Below are 18,244 nucleotides of genomic sequence, written 5' to 3'. Positions count from 1 at the left end.
TGGTCTGCCTCAGTGTTACAATTTCTCCAAGATGATCCGGCACAGCTCTTTTAATCAGAAGATTATTTTATTGGATCATAAAAATACAAACATTAAAGCTGCATAGTGGCTACGGTCCACCGTTTCGGACCATCACAGTCCTTGTTCACGCCACACAGCCAAATGAACAACTGCAGACATGCTCTTTATATAGTCAAAGCTCCAACATGGCAACCAATCAGAGGAACCTATGCAAATGACTGGACCTGATGGGGAACTACAGGGCTTGTCCACAAAGGGTACCGCCCTCCCACTCCATTGGTCAAACATTTTGAAATGCATGATGTCATTGCAGTAACAGAAACATATAAATAGAAGCATTTCTAACTCTGATCTATAGCACCTGTTAAGCATCCAAAAAGATCCTGGGAGGAATCCAGGGCATCATGATGCAGAGGGCATGGGTTTGGATGTGTCATACACAGTATAAAACTGTAAATTAAGGAACACCGAGCGCTGCCCGACGTTGCCATGGCAACCACCGTCACATGACAACCAATGCGGAAGGACGTACGCAATGACGCCTCTACTGGCATCCTATTGCCATCGCGATGCGGAAAAACAGACGCATAGTACGCGTATAAAAATACGGAACAGACGCAGACAAAAATACGCATGCCCAATGCTATCAATAGGTGACCTGGATTCAACCCATCAAACATCTATAAGAGGGAATGTACCACCAATGATGTTTCCTGGTGACAAGGAGTTCTGCAAAGGATGGGAAGGGTTCTGGAATAAAGCCGCTTTTGACTCCATGCTATTCACGATTGTGAGGATACACCGAGAACTACAAGTCATCGATGATAAAATCAAAGCCTTAAAAACGGAACTGCGACATTCATTAACAGGGGAGGAGTATGATCAATATATGGAAAGCCTATATATGAATTACTCACCTTACTTCCGCGTACCAAGCGCTGGAACGTAGCGTCCCCTCGTCACAGGTCTCCGCCTTCAATGCCGCCCACTGTGCTTCCTTCAATCAGGAAGCACAGTGGGCAGCATTGAAGGCGGAGACCTGTGACGAGGGGATGCTGCGTTCCAGCGCTTGGAACGCGGAAGTGAGGTGAGTAATCCTCCGTCCGCCCACCGCGCCTCCTTGCTGCCGCTATTCTGGAGGGGGAGAGAGCAGAAGGAGGGGACCCAGGTGAGGGAGGGGGGTGTTCTGGCCCCCCTCCCCGCCGCTGCCCTCAAACCTCTCCTTCTAGCGTTTCTTCCCCTCCTGGAGTCCACTGGGGGCAACTATGCTGGCTACAAAGGGGGCATCTATGCTGGCTAAAAAGGGGGCAATTATGCTGGCTACAAAGGGGGCAACTATGCTGGCTACACTGGGGGCAACTATGCTGGCTACACTGGGGGCAACTATGCTGGCTACACTGGGGGCAACTATGCTGGCTACACTGGGGGCAACTATGCTAGCTACAAAGGGGGCAACTATGCTAGCTACAAAGGGGGCAACTATGCTAGCTACACTGGGGGAAACTATGCTGGCTACAAAGGGGGCAACTATGCTGGCTACAAAGGGGGCAACTATGCTGGCTACATAGGGGGCAACTATGCTGGCTACACTGGGGGAAGCTATACTGGGGCAACTATACTAGCTACACTGGGGGCAAGTATACTAGGGCAACTATATTACCTATACTGGGGGCAACTATAATAGCTACCTATACTGGGGCAACTATACTACAGACAACTATACTGGGGTGGGGGCAACTATAATAGCTACCTATACTGGTGACAACTATGCTAGCTAACTATACTTGGGGCAATTTTAATACATATACTGGGGCAACTATATTACCTATACTAGGGGCACCTATAACTGGCATTACCTGCCGTGGCACACATAGTTTGCTGCACTCGGTCCTTTGGGGGGGGGTGTCTTATAATACCCAAAACCGGGTGTCAAATGGCCTAGGTACGCCACTGGGATCCAGACAAAGTTTCTGCTGAGATTTTAAGAGACTCTAACATGGTTTTCTCACATTCTGCTGCAAGTATCTGGAAAGAAAGAAAGAAAGAAAGAAAGAAAGAAAGAAAGAAAGAAAGAAAGAAAGAAAGAAAGAAAGAAAGAAAGAAAGAAAGAAAGAAAGGATAATAACAGGATTATAAATAATAACAGAGGAGGTTAACAGCTATAGTGATGTGCCATGTGTCTAATTATGTATACCTTCTGTAATGCTTGGGGGGTATACTTTCTGAGTCAGCATGCATGCTCAAGACCGGAGGGCTCGCTCTTCACCTGCTGACCCTGCCTGGCACGCCACTAGCTGACCCTCAACCTGTCCCTGCCTGGCACACCACTAGCTGGTCCTAATAGAACTTAGGTGAGCAAGCATACAAGCTGACGTAGAAAGCAGACCTATCACCAAAAGCAATAAGACTATGTAGCTGAGTAATGGAAGAGGCTACACAGGTGGCCACAGGAGTAATGAACAAGGGAGAAAGATTGCCCAGAGCAACTGCAGCTCTGGGCTTCCAATACCACCTATCACGCTAGATGCTATGTGATACAATACACAACAGACGTAGTTGGTAACAGGCTAGGGTCATACACGTTAGATCAGATGGCTGCGGTACAATGGACTAGGCGGAATCGAAGTCGGTAACAGGCTAAGGTCATACACGTTAGATCAGATGGCTGCGGTACAAAGGACTAGAGAATGGTCAGTAAAGCTAAGGTTGTATCTATGTCAGTCTGGCAGTCGCATTAAAATACATTAATTGAGTAATGAAAGTCACATTAAAACACAATGGCTGCTTAGTGCGTTAGTCTTGAAAGTTCGCCTGCCCATTGAAGTCTATTGCGGGTTGCATGGTTCACTTGAATGCGAACTTTTGCAGAAGTTTGCGTTCGACGTTCGCGAACCTAAAATTGGAGGTTCAAGCCATCTCTACATTAGACCTAATACATACATTTGGCATATTCTCAGGTCTGAGGATTAATCATGGGAAGTCAGTAATAATGAAAATTGATGACTTTCCTATAGGCACATCCATTTACCCCCTTAAAAGGGTTAAAGAATTTAAGTACCTTGGTGTAAATGTTACGGCGCAGGTCACTGATTTTTTTACATTAAATGTAACTTCCATACTGAACAACTTTAAATGGAAAGCTGTAGTCTGGAAGAACCTCCCACTCTCATTGATTGGCCGCATCAATCTTTTTAAAATGAACTTCCTCCCCAAGTTCTTGTATATTTTTCGCCAGTCACCTATAGTAATTCCCAAAAAGTTTTTTTGCACCCTTCACTCATGTGTAACTTCTTTCATATGGCAAGACCAACCTCCTAAGATAGCATTGACTACCACAGTGGACTAGCTGTTCGAATTCTTTATTTATACTACTGTGCTGCGGTATTGGTTTCTGTCCGCTGGTGGTTCTCCCAAGACACATACCGTACAATACATCGGTCACAGTAGAGGCAGCTCATCTAGGATCATACGAGAGACTCACTTTCTTAGTATTTAGAGGCACAGGTAGCGACGATACAATCACAACACCTATGGCCACGACCGTGAAAATTTGGCAAGATATGATTAAACTTAGAGGTGGGAACAATCTGTTGTGGCCGTAATCTCCCCTTTGGGATAATCCTAATTTGCCTCATTTCATGGAAATTCCTGATCCTCTACTATGGTCGCAGTATGGCATTAAAGCACAGCATCACATAGTTGAAGACGATAAGCTTCTTACGCTTAATCAACTTAGACAGGTCTATTCACTAAAAAATAGTATGTTTTTCCACTACCTTCAAATTAGACATGCCTTTGGCTTCCAATTCCTGGGAGGCAAAGTGACAAACATGAGCAGTGCTGCTCATCTAGATTCCGGATATCCGGGTAACCCGAATATCCAACCATTTTTCAGCTATCCGACCGGATTCGGATTCCGGATACCTGGGCCCAAATCCGGATAGCTATCTGCGGATAGTTGGCTGGGCAATGCGGATATCCACGGATACCGCGGATATCCGGCAGATATCCGACCATTGAGATACTGTATGACGTCAAGGACGTCCTGGAGCCAATCAGAGGGCTCCCAGCAGAAGCCCTAGCAACCAATCACAGAGGGGAACCCTGGCCAGCCCCACCTGACCTCATTGAGCCAATCAGAGGGCTCCCAGCCTAAACCCTGGCACCCAAGGAAAGGAACACTGGCCAGCCCCCTGTATAATAATGAGGGCTGCCATGATGAGACATATCGTCTCTTGCTTGTGAATGCTCACTGAGAGACATGCTCCAGTGCTGCTGGCCTAGCAAGTGTTTACACAGTGATAAACCACCTAAAGCTGGCGTGAGATTAACCACTTGAGGACCGTGGGCTTTACCCCCCTTAAAGAGACTCTGTAACATCAAAAACCTCCCCTGGGGGGTACTCACCTCGGGTGGGGGAAGCCTCCGGATCCTAATGAGGCTTCCCACGCCATCCTCTGTCCCACGGGGGTCTCGCTGCAGCCCTCCGAACAGCCGGCGACAGACCCGACTGTAGCTTCAATATTTACCTTTGCTGGCTCCAGCGGGGGTGCTGTGGCTGCTTTCGGCGCGGAAATAGACGGAAATACACGATCTCCGTCGGGTCCACTCTACTGCTCAGGCGCCGGAAACTTGCGCCTGCGCAGTAGAGCAGACCCGACGGCGATCGGGTATTTCCGCCTACTTCGGAGTCGACAGCCGTCAGAGCGCCTGCGCAGGAGCCGGGAAGGTAAATATTGACGCCACCGCTGCACGGAGGGCTGCAGCGAGACCCCTGAGGGATGGAGGACGGCGTGGGAAGCCTCATTAGGATTCGAAGGCTTCCCCCACCCGAGGTGAGTACCCCCCAGGGGACGTTTTGTCATTACAGTTCCTCTTTAAGGACCAGGCACTTTTTTCCATTCAGACCACTGTACCTTTAACGGTTTATTGCTCGTTCATACAACCTACCACCTGAATTAATTTTGGCTCCTTTTCTTGTCACTAATAAAGCTTTCTTTTGGTGCTATTTGATTGCTGCTGCAATTTTTACTTTTTATTATATTCATCAAAAAAGACATGAATTTTGTCAAAAAAAATGATTTTTTTAACTTTCTGTGCTGACATTTTTCAAATAAAGTAAAATTTCTGTATACATGCAGCACAAAAAATGTGGACAAACATGTTTTTGATTTAAAAAAAACCCATGCAGTCTATATTTATTGGTTTAGGTAAAAGTTATAGCGTTTACAAACTATGGTGCAAAAAGTGAATTTTCCCATTTTCCAGCATCTATGACTTTTCTGACCACCTGACATGTTTCATTAAGGGCTAGAATTCCAGGATAGTATAAATACCCCCCAAATGACCCCATTTTGGAAAGAAGACATCCCAAAGTATTCACTGAGAAGCATAGTGAGTTCATAGAAGATATTATTTTTTGTCACAAGTTAGGCCCCGTTCACACTTGCGGTTTTGCGAAAACCGCACCGGATGTCCGGACCGCACCGGAGCCGGATCGGACCTGAACCGTACGGTTCCTGTCCGGATCCGGTCCGGATCCGGTCCGGTTGCATACGGTTTCCGTGCGGTATGAACACGGTTGCGGTCCGGATCCGGATTCTTAAAAAGATAACAACATGTATAAATACCTGGGGTTCTGGGAGGTCAGCAGAAGCTCTGGGGTCATTGTTGGAGACAGCTGGACGTTTGGAGACCATCCTTGGATACAGAGACAGCAGTTGGGACCATGGATCCAGTCATTTTTTACGCTTATTACCTGGGAATTCTCTCCTTCCTGTTGTTTACCTACTACTATGTGGGGAGAAGGCGTGCTCCTCGCAGGAGATGGTGGGTGCACCCTCTACTAGCCAGGAGGCAGAGGAAGGGAGAGTTCCAGGCCCTCTACCGGGACCTCAGACGACACCCACAGAAGTTCTACAGCTACACTCGGATGTCTATTCCCCTGTAAGTATATAGGCCTAAATACACCAACCCCCACCATTCCTAAACACCCCACCCTCACCCCCACAACACCTCATCCCTGTATACCTAGCTAAGCACACCACCCTGACCCCCACACCCCTGTATACCTAGCTATACACTACACCCCCACCCTCCACAACACTCCCAAACCTCTGTAAACACACCTCCCCCATCCTCCACCCAACACCTTGTCCCACAACATACTTTACAGCTTCTTCCTTTACATCTCCTGACAGGTTTGATACCCTTTTGGAGATGGTGAAGGATGACCTTAGGAAGAAGGATACCACGTTCAGGAGAGCAGTCACACCACAAGAACAACTACTCATCACACTGAGGTATGTAAAAACAAATTTTTTTATTGCAAAAACAACCACTTTCCAACATGGAAACATTCTTCCAACATGGAAGACAAAAAAATAACATATCTATGGTATAGCCCGGTCAGTTTTAAGGAACACCAACCACCAACTTTGTGCTGGAAGAGTTGCAGGGCATAGCTGCCCAAGTGTCTTTCGTGGACACCAGGCCCTAATAAATTGAAGTGCTTCAAAAACCTAACCACTGGCACAGGACCCTCTGAGCCATGGATGAAGGACACAGGTCAGTGAAAAGGCTAGGCCTCTCACCGACCAGTCAAGGTGTCCTTCATCCATGGCTCCAAGGGTCTTGTGCAAGTGATTAGGAACAAGAACAAAGTGAGGAGCAAGAGGAACCGATGGCAGAGGAGCAGGACTACAGGTAGTGTCTTTTGGGGACAAAAGGCCCTAAATTATTAGTGCTTCAAAAACCTAACCACTGGCACATGACCCTCTGAGCCATGGATGAAGGACACAGGTCAGTGAAAAGGCTAGGCCTCTCACCGACCAGTCAAGGTGTCCTTCATCCATGGTTCAAAGGGTCTTGTGCAAGTGGTTAGGAACAAGAACAAAGTGAGGAGCAAGAGGAACCGATGGCAGAGGTGCATGACTACAGGTGCAGTGCAACAGGCACAAGGTTGTGACCCAGGTAGTGTCTTTCGGGGACACCAGGCCCTAAAATTGAAGTGCTTTAAAAACCTAACCACTGGCACATGACCCTCTGAGCCATGGATGAAGGACACAGGTCAGTGAAAAGGCTAGGCCTCTCACCGACCAGTCAAGGTGTCCTTCACCCATGGCTCCAAGGGTCTTGTGCAAGTGATTAGGAACAACAAAGTAAGGAACAAGAGGAACCGATGGCAGAGGTGCATGACTACAGGTGCAGTGCAACAGGCACAAGGTTGTGACCCAGGTAGTGACTTTCGGGGACACCAGGCCCTAAAATTGAAGTGCTTTAAAAACCTAACCACTGGCACATGACCCTCTGAGCCATGGATGAAGGACACAGGTCAGTGAAAAGGCTAGGCCTCTCACCGACCAGTCAAGGTGTCCTTCACCCATGGCTCCAAGGGTCTTGTGCAAGTGATTAGGAACAACAAAGTAAGGAACAAGAGGAACCGATGGCAGAGGTGCATGACTACAGGTGCAGTGCAACAGGCACAAGGTTGTGACCCAGGTAGTGTCTTTCGGGGACACCAGGCCCTAATAAATTGAAGTGCTTCAAAAACCTAACCACTGGCACATGACCCTCTGAGCCATGGATGAAGGACACAGGTCAGTGAAAAGGCTAGGCCTCTCACCGACCAGTCAAGGTGTCCTTCACCCATGGCTCCAAGGGTCTTGTGCAAGTGATTAGGAACAACAAAGTAAGGAACAAGAGGAATCAAAGGGACAGGTGCATGACTACAGGTGCAGTGCAAAAGGCACAAGGTTGTGACCCAGGTAGTGTCTTTCGGGGACACCAGGCCCTAAAGTTCAAATCCAGCAAAACCAAAAGTTCCCTGACATGGTCATCTGAACACCTCTGAACCTTGGTTGAAGGAGATGGGGCAGGGAAAAGGTTGGGCTAAAAAGCCCTGTGATGGTATCCTTCCTCCGAGGATCGGAGGTATTCAGAGGAGCATGTCCAGGAACAATTTGACTTTTTTTTTCAAATTGTATCGGCACCACTACTAGAAAAGGTGGGAGTTGCTGCCTGGAAATCTGGACTCTCTTGGGTGCTGGTCGTGGATGAGCTGGACCCTGACAGCGGTGGCCCATATTGACTGCCTCTGTAGCCGGTGTACATCTGTGATGATTGCCAGGTGGGCACCGCTGTTGGTTGTGGGGGTCTAAAAATTGGTGGTTGCAATAATGGCGTGTCCATGTGCTGTTTGATCACCTCCAGCAAAGTGGAATGGCACGCCATCAAGTTTTGGGAAGGCACCTTTTCCAAATATGGTATTAGAGACATCACAGTGTGAAAACACGGGTGTGCCTGCAATTTCAGTAGTTCCTTGCTTTGTTGATGCATTTGCTGCATCATGTTCTGCAGCTGGCCCACCGACTGATGATGCTGCGCACGCAGTTGGTCGATTTCTCCTCTGTGCATCTCATGCATCATTTTAAGCTCGTCCCTGTAGTGCCCATGTACAGCGTCGAGCTCACATTGCAGTGAAGTGATGTGGGACTTGTACTGCTCCATGATATGGCCCCTGTCCTCATCTTGCAACTGCCGGGTTATGAGAGTTTGGTGGCTCTGAAGAATCCCGAGAAGTCCGGAGACAGCCCCGGACATCTCGGACTCTGTCTCTCTCCTTGTTGGGGGGAGGGTACCTCGACGCCTCACTGGTGTGGTGGTCCTCACTAGTGGTGTGGCAGCATCTTCCCGTCCTCTGGCCTGTGTCGGGGTTGCCCTGCGCGCTGGTTGTGCTGCAGTCTCTCGGTGCTCCTCACTTTGTTCTTGTTCCCTGGGAGCTTCCATAGCGGTCGATTGTGGAGGTGCAGCTTCTTCCACACTCGGTCCTGCAACCTCAACATCCAAGCTCTCTTCTCCCAAGTCATCATCAAAGGAGAGAGCTGGGATAGCTAAGGACTCCCTCCTCCTACTCCTCTCCTCGGGGAAATAGGTTACATCGGCGACGTCATCATCCACCAAGCTCTCCTCACTGCTGAACCGTGCCTCCTGGGTCGGTTCCTCTTGCTCCAAATTGTCTTCAGTCCTGTAGATAAAAACAATATTTATTGGTGTGCCAAACAGCATGTGGCGTCAATTCACAGAGCTAGCAAACACTAGCAAACACTTTATCAACCGTTTCTACCAAACATTTGATAAAGCTTGTGAGAAAAGTTCGCTAGCCATGGGAATTGAGGCCAGTTTATAGCAATACATGGCTGAAGTCATGGTAGTTGTCTGCTAAAATGAGCTCTCAGTTCCTGCCCACAGTAGTGGTACTTACAGTCTAGGTTCCAGGCTTGCATTGATGAAAGACAATTGCTTGGCAAATTGGTAGTCTTTTTGTCGCTTTCCCCCGCCACTGCCACTTCGTTCGGCAAGTTTTTTCTTCCGTAGCCATTTCACGTATGCATCACGTATATTGTGCCACCTTGTCTTGAACCTTTCTCCTGTAACGACATGAAAAATTGATTTCGATTATTTCTCTTGTAGGTACATCGCAACTGGACAAACATATACATCGCTACATGTCACATTTCGTATTGGGAAGAGCACGGTGGCAGGCATCGTCGTGAGGACTTCGAGGATCCTTTGGACGCGACTGAGGGCCAGATACATGCCTGTGCCAGACACCACGAAATGGGAGGAGATCGCCCAGGGCTTCTGGACCGAGTGCAAGTTTCCTAATTGTGTTGGCGCACTGGATGGGAAACACATCCGGATTCAGAAACCCGTGGGGAGTGGCAGCCATTATTTCAACTATAAAAAATACTTCAGCATTGTTCTAATGGCAGTGGCAGATGCGGACTACAAGTTTGTGTACGTGGACGTGGGGTCGTACGGTAGTTCCAATGACTCTGGAATTTTCCAGCGTACGACCCTTTGCCGGCTGATGGAGGAAGGCAGACTGCGTCTCCCCCGTGACAGACCCTGGCCTGGGACAAGGGCACCAGCCTACCCCTATGTGTTTGTGGGGGACGAGGCCTTCGCCCTGTCCGACCATGTAATGCGTCCGTACCCAGACAGGGGACTTGATGCCAGCCAGCTACACTTCAATGCTCGGTTGAGCCGTGCAAGGAGAATGGTGGAGTGCACATTTGGGATCCTGGTGTCAAAGTGGAGGGTGTTCCACACGCCCATGCTGCTGAAACCGGGCAACGCAGTTGTCGTGGTGAAGGCAGCATGCATCCTCCACAACTTTGTGCGGCAGGAGGAAAGAGAGACTCCGGAACCCCCGAATGTGCTTCCACTAATGCCCCTGCGGAGGTATGCAACCAGGCCAAGGGTAGTGTCACTGCGGAACAGGGACCAACTGAGACTTTATTTTACCACACCACCAGGACGAGGGTGAATGTTTGGTTTTTAATGTTTTGTTGAAATGTGTTTATTTTAGAGTTTCAAGTTTTTAAGTGATTTTAAATGTCTTAATTTTTTACAATAAATTGATGTTTAATAATTGGTCATTGTGTATGTTTTATGTGCACAGGTAGGGTACATCGCAGGTGGGTGGGAGACATCACAGGTGGATGGGATACATCAAAGGTGGGTGGGATACATCACAGGTGGGGTACAGGTGGGTGGGATACATCACAGGTGGGGTTCAGGTGGGTGGGATACATCACAGGTGGGGTACAGGTGGGTGGGATACAGCACAGGTGGGGTACAGGTGGGTGGGATACATCACAGGTGGGGTACAGGTGGGTGGGATACATCACAGGTGGGGTACAGGTGGGTGGGATACATCACAGGTGGGGTACAGGTGGGTGGGATACATCACAGGTGGGTGGGAGACATCACAGGTGGGTGGGATACATCACAGGTGGGTGGGATACATCACAGGTGGGGTACAGGTGGGTGGGATACAGCACAGGTGGGGTACAGGTGGGTGGGATACATCACAGGTGGGGTACAGGTGGGTGGGATACATCACAGGTGGGTGGGATACATCACAGGTGGGGTACAGGTGGGTGGGATACATCACAGGTGGGGTACAGGTGGGTGGGATACATCACAGGTGGGGTACAGGTGGGTGGGATACATCACAGGTGGGTGGGATACATCGCAGGTGGGTGGGATACATCACAGGTGGGGTACAGGTGGGTGGGATACATCACAGGTGGGGTACAGGTGGGTGGGATACATCACAGGTGGGTGGGATACATCACAGGTGGGGTACAGGTGGGGGGGATACATCACAGGTGGGGTACAGGTGGGTGGGATACATCACAGGTGGGTGGGATACATCACAGGTGGGGTACAGGTGGGTGGGGAACAGGTGGGTGGGCCACGGGTGGGTGGGCAACACGTGGGTGACACAAATCCATAGCAAAAGTGGAATACATCACAAGCTAAACCACAAGCCCCCCCAAAAACTTCTAGTCAACATACCCTCTGTGCCTTGCTGTCTCTTGCTCAAGTGCTCAAAGTCCTCCACATACAGCTTGGCAATTTTTTTCCACAGGCCTCTGCATTTTTTGATGTTGCTGTGGTCCGCATCCCCCTTGTCCCACAGGGCTGGTACCTGCTGCACCTGTAGGATGAGGTCTTCTGATGTGTAGGGCCTCACCCCCTCGTTATCAGACATATCGTCAGACATGTTGCTGCCAAACAGCTCCAGCATGAAGTCACTGCTGCTCCACTCTGTGAACGCTGGTGCCATGTGGTCCCCATCCAAAATGGCCACCATACCATAGAGTCAGCATAGGAAGTGTGGTATAACATCCGGTTTTTATAGCCAGTGTGTTGTGCGCTCTCCGGTTCTCATTGGTTTCCATTGGCCGGATGCAACATTCCGGCTCCGGTCCGGATACGTCAGCCGGACCAGCCGGACCAAAAAATAGCGCATGTTGGAACGGACGCCGGAGTCCGGATCCGGTCCGGCTCCGGTCCGGACGAAACGGACGCATGTGAACGGTCGCATAGACTTTCATTGCTATGCCGTGCGTCCGTTTCGTCCGGTCCGCATGCGGTCCGGCTCCGGGACGGCTCCGGCACGGCGATTCCGGATAGCAACCGCTAATGTGAACCGGGCCTTAGCGGAAAATGACACTTTGTGACAAGAAAAAAAAAAAAAAGTTTCCATTTCTGCTAACTTGTGACAAAAAAAATGAAATCTGTCACGGACTCACCATGCCCCTCTCTGAATACCTTGAAGTGTCTACTTTCCAAAATGGGGTCATTTGTGTGGTGTGTTTACTGTCCTGGCATTTTGGGGGATGCTAATTTGTAAGCACCCCTGTAAAGCCTAAAAGTGCTCATTGGACTTTGGGCCCCTTAGCGCAGTTAGGCTGCAAAAAAGGGCCACACATGTGGTATTGCCGTACTCAGGAGAAGTAGTATAATGTGTTTTGGGGTGTATTTTTACACATACCCATGCTGGGTGGGAGAAATATCTCTGTAAATGACAATTGTTTGATTTTTTTTTTACACACAATTGTCCATTTACAGAGATATTTCTCCCACTCAGCATGGGTATGTGTAAAAATACACCCCAAAACACATTATACTACTTCTCCTGAGTACGGCAATACCACATGTGTGGCACTTTTTGCACCCTAACTGCGCTAAGGGGACCAAAGTCCAATGAGTACCTTTAGGATTTCACAGGTTTAGGGCCCCTAAAATGCCAGGGCAGTACAGGAACCCCACTAATGACCCCATTTTAGAAAGAAGACACCCCAAGGTATTCCGTTAGGAGTATGGCGAGTTCATAGAAGATTTTATTTTTTGTCGCAAGTTAGCGGAAATTGATTTTAATTGTTTTTTTTCACAAAGTGTCATTTTCCGCTAATTTGTGACAAAAAATAAAATCTTCTATGAACTCACCATACTCCTAACGGAATACCTTTGGGTGTCTTCTTTCTAAAATGGGGTCATTAGTGGGGTTCCTGTACTGCCCTGGCATTTTAGGGGCCCTAAACCTGTGAAATCCTAAAGGTACTCATTGGACTTTGGGCCCCTTAGCGTACTTAGGGTGTAAAAAAGTGCCACACATGTGGTACCGCCGTACTCAGGAGAAGTAGTATAATGCGTTTTGGGGTGTATTTTTACACATACCCATGCTGGGTAGGAGAAATATCTCTGTAAATGACAATTGTTTGATTTTTTTTTTACACACAATTGTCCATTTACAGAGAGATTTCTCCCACCCAGCATGGGTATGTGTAAAAATACACCCCAAAACACATTATACTACTTTTTCTGAGTACGGCGGTACCACATGTGTGACACTTTTTTGCAGCCTAGGTGCGGTAAGGGGCCCAACGTCCTATTCACAGGTCATTTTGAGGCATTTGTTTTCTAGACTTCTCCTCACGGTTTAGGGCCCCTAAAATGCCAGGGCAGTATAGGAAGCCCACAAGTGACCCCATTTTAGAAAGGAGACTCCCCAAGGTATTCCGTTAGGTGTATGGCGAGTTCATAGAAGATTTTATTTTTTGTCACAAGTTAGTGAAAAATGACACTTTGTGGAAAAAAAACAATAAAAATCAATTTCCGCTAACTTTTGACAAAAAATAAAATCTTCTATGAACTTGTCATACACCTAACAGAATACTTTGGGGTGTCTTTTTTTCTAAAATGGGGTCACTTGTGGGGTTCCTTTACTGCCCTGGCATTTTACGGCCCAAAACCGTGAGTAGTCTGGAAACCAAATGTCTCAAAATGACTGTTCAGGGGTATAAGCATCTGCAAATTTTTATGACAGGTGGTCTATGAGTTGGCGAATTTTGTGGAACCGGTCATAAGCAGGGTGGCCTTTTAGATGACAGGTTGTATTGGGCCTGATCTGATGGATAGGAGTGCTAGGGGGGTGACAGGAGGTGATTGATGGGTGTCTCAGGGGGTGGTTAGAGGGGAAAATAGATGCAATCAATGCACTGGGGAGGTGATCGGAAGGGGGTCTGAGGGGGATCTGAGGGTTTGGCCGAGTGATCAGGAGCCCACACGGGGCAAATTAGGGCCTGATCTGATGGGTAGGTGTGCTAGGGGGTGACAGGAGGTGATTGATGGGTGTCTCAAGTTGTGATTAGAGGGGGGAATAGATGCAAGCAATGCACTGGCGAGGTGATCAGGGTTGGGGTCTGAGGGCGTTCTGAGGGTGTGGGCGGGTGATTGAGTGCCCTAGGGGCAGATAGGGGTCTAATCTGATAGGTAGCAGTGACAGGGGGTGATTGATGGATAATTAGTGGGTGGTTAGAGTAGAGAACAGATGTAAACACTGCACTTGGGAGGTGATCTGACGTCGGATCTGCGGGCAATCTACTGGTGTGGGTGGGTGATCAGATTGCCCGCAAGGGGCAGGTTAGGGGCTGATTGATGGGTGGCAGTGACAGGGGGTGATTGATGGGTGGCAGTGACAGGGGGTGATTGATGGGTGATTGACAGGTGATTGACAGGTGATCAGTGGTTTATTACAGGGAAGAACAGGTCTGAGCACTAGCACGAAGTATTCGCAACAGCAGACACTGAGCAAATGACATCTCCATGCTTAAATACAGAAAGCATGTTAAACCAGCCCACCCAAGGGGCTGGAACCCAGGTCAGCATGTGATTGGCTGGAGTCAGCTGATCGCCGGATCAGCTGAACTGTCTTCTCAGAAGAAAAAGGTCCTGCCGCCGTGCGTGTAGCCCTAAGCCCGTGCGCAGCAGAGAGACCTGCGTGCAGCGAACTGACAGTGTGCGCGGTGGGGATAGCGGCGGCGGTCATGCCGCTGGACCCCGTCGCATCCCCGCCGCTTGTTACAGATTTCATTGTATAGAAACAAATGGGTTAGAAGCGCTGCATACAAAAATTATTTACAACATAATAGTAGTTCATCAGAGTCCCATATCCATAAAAGTTCATCACGTATGCATAGATCTGCCAATTATGTGACCACAGGGTTCAGTTCACAAAACTAGGACACTGACTGCTAGGGATTGCCCCCCTTCAGGTCCCCACTCACCGGATACAGCGGCCTAAATGGGCCCGTCACAGCGTCTGAGGTATTGGCCACCTCACAGCCACTCGATTTGGACTCGACCTTTCGTATATGGATGAGCCTCCTCCGCACTCCAATATAATCCAGTGGCAGATATGGCACCTTATGTGGAACAACGTTTTCTTCAGCTGAAAGTATCATCATCAGTGGATTTCATCAGTCACGTGATGGCATGTGCTTGGCTGGCGCTGGTTTGGACTGTATCATTTTTCAAATCGGGCAGTCGGCGGCTGGCTGGCTGGCCTGGCACTAGCTGCCTGTCTCGCTCGGTGGTGGGTGGCTTGCTGGCTGCGGCTGGCTCTGGCTGTGACCACTCGCTCTGCTGGCTCACAGCGTCGTCGGCTCCTCCCCCGTCACCTGGGACAAACGAAAGGTTGGGCTGCTTGTTTCATTTGGCCCAGGTGACGGGGGAGGAGCCGACGACGCTGTGAGCCAGCAGAGTGAGTGGTCACAGCCAGAGCCAGCCGCAGCCAGCAAGCCACCCACCACCGAGCGAGACAGGCAGCTAGTGCCGGGCCAGCCAGCCAGCCGCCGACTGCCCGATTTGAAAAATAATACAGTCCAGACCAGCGCCAGCCAAGCACATGTCATCACTTGACTGATTAAATCCGCTGATGATGATACTTTGAGCTGAAGAAAACGTCGTTCCATGGTGCATAAGGTGCCATATCTGCCACTGGATTATATTTGAGTGCGGAGGAGGCTCATCCATATACGAAAGATCGAGCCTAGAATAAGGGCTGTGAGGTGGCCAATACCTCAGACTCTGTGACGGGCCCATTTAGGCCGCTGTATCCAGTGAGTGGGGACTTGAAGGGGGGCAATCCCTAGCAGTCAGTGTCCTAGTTTTGTGAACTGAACCCTGTGGTCCCATCATTGGCAGATCTATGCATACAGTATAGACACACGTGGAGGAAACAACAGGCACTGCAATCACAGATGTTCAGTATAAATATTGTAGATCAAAAGCTGGAGCACTCGCCGGGTACACAGTTAGCAAGGATGGCGTGCTCTAATCCACAAAGAATACAGGATATATATGGCACAGTAGGAGAATGACAGGATTGGCACATGCGATTCCTTGTTAAAACACAGCTTTATTAAATCCGGCTGTACATCATAGGAATGAACAAAGTACATTTCCAATATTGATAAAAGTTCCTACCCGGTCCAGTGCTTGGTGGGGTGAAGTGGGAGCGGTGGCTAGCCTGACGTTTCGCTCGTAAGAGCGTCTCTTGAGGCTCTGCGCACGCCGGTCATCTCGCGCTGTGTGATTAAATAGAGGAAATTCCAAAGTACCCGGCATGCGGCAGGCCGTCGCCCGCCCCTCACTTCCGGCACGTAACGTCACGGCACTCACTGGAAGTTCGGAGAAATCCACTGTGATTGTCGGTCCTGCGCAAACACAAAGCATGCGTGTATTGGACCTGGCAGCCACTAGGTGGAGCCAGATAAACTTAAGAGGAACCAAGTAGCAAAGCAAAGTATATGTCGGCAACTGAATGCCAACATTCGAGTGCAGCACTGCTAAAGAAAAGGAAATTTCGTTGATACAGCTAAAAACATATATACAGTTGGAAAGAAAGGATTAAGGGGTAATAGATTTATGGAACTTTCATAATAATGCTAGATGCAAAGGGAGGTATATCAAATATATTAAATTATTTTATTATATTACAGCAAGACAATGCTTTGCTCATTAATTCCCTCCCGTGTATCTTAGGCAAAAATTATCGAAACGCTACAACGTTCATCTAATCCACCCAACGCTCACTTCAAACCACCTGTATAAAGTTAAAAACTCTTAATTAAAAACAAATATACAAGAAATAGGATATATATGGACAGAATGACATCTCATGATTAATCCCTACAAGAAATTCAGAGAGAAAAGAGGAGGATGAATAAAAAGGGAGGGAGATACAATAAAGGAAGAAGGGAAATAAATACAGAGAGGGCTCTAGAACTAATATATATCTCAAAGAAAATTAATGAATGAACCCTCTTTATTACACACTCTCCCCAAAATCACCTGTGAGAAAACGCGAAAGAGCCGCCGCAAATACTCAGAGTGAGGCGGCTGATTCCGCGTCTAGCATGGCATCTGGAGTGTTTAGGCACGCATCCACTAGTGGGACGGAACGCGGAGAAACCGCCGCATGCCCAGCGGTCAGGTCTAGGAAGACCTTAGTCTAGGAAGTCTGTTATTATCTGTATTATATTCTAGATCAGTTTCCAAGGTGTTGACAGCCAAGGAACTCACACCTTAGCTTAGGCTTTGTTGATTATTTGTTATGACCTTCTGCTTTCCTGACCATTCTTCTGATCTCTGATTTTGTACCTTTATCATTCTGATACTCTGTTGCCAAATCTCGGCTAGTCTCTGGATTCTGCACCTGCCTCCTGTCTCTGTACCTTATCTATCCGTGTGTTTACAACCTGGCTTGTCCGACCTCGAGAACTATCTCTCCTGTTAGGAGATAGCTCGCAGATCTGTCAGTGATACTTCTCCATTGGTGTCACTCACGCTCTGTCCTTCCCACTGTCAGTCTGACTCCTCCCCATGGAGAGTCCAGACTACGGAAGGAACCAGTTGCCGAGCAGTATTCCTATCTGCTCTTGCACCTGTCTTCCAGGTGCGATCCTCAAAGTATTATTGTTGTACCAAAACACTCTTATCACTCAGGTGTCCAAAGGTTAGAGATATATCTGATTATCGGTGATACTGCAGATCATCAATAATCTGGTATATATCTGCATTCTCGGTGATACTGCAGATCACCGGTAATCAGATCCTCTCTGTGTTACACCGATCGTTACAGAACGCCAGACCCAAAAAACAAATGGACGCACACACTGACCGTCTGGGCACACTTGCCACTTCGGTGGATAACATCAACCAAGTGCTGGGTAGTCACAAGACGATGATTGACGCCTTGTCCGGTTCTTTACAAACCCTCAAGACGGCTGTGAACGAGGTGCGATCCCCTCCTAGCACAGACATACGTATGCCTGTACCTGAGATATTTTCTGGTCACAGATCTGACTTTCGAAATTTCAGAAGTAGAGTGTTATCATACTTTGAGTTGAGACCTAGATCTTCAGGAACTATGGCCCAAAGGGTCACATTTATTAAGACCTTGTTATCAGGCAATTCCCAAACTTAGGCATACAGTCTGCCCGCCGGAGATTTAGCTTTAACCCCGGTAGATGAATTTTTTGAAGCCATGGCGATAATTTACGACAATCCAGACATTGCCTCG

Source organism: Hyperolius riggenbachi, chromosome 6 (assembly GCF_040937935.1).
Source record: "Hyperolius riggenbachi isolate aHypRig1 chromosome 6, aHypRig1.pri, whole genome shotgun sequence".
Taxonomy (NCBI): Eukaryota; Metazoa; Chordata; class Amphibia; order Anura; family Hyperoliidae; genus Hyperolius; species Hyperolius riggenbachi.
Note: the sequence above shows the minus strand (reverse complement) of the source record.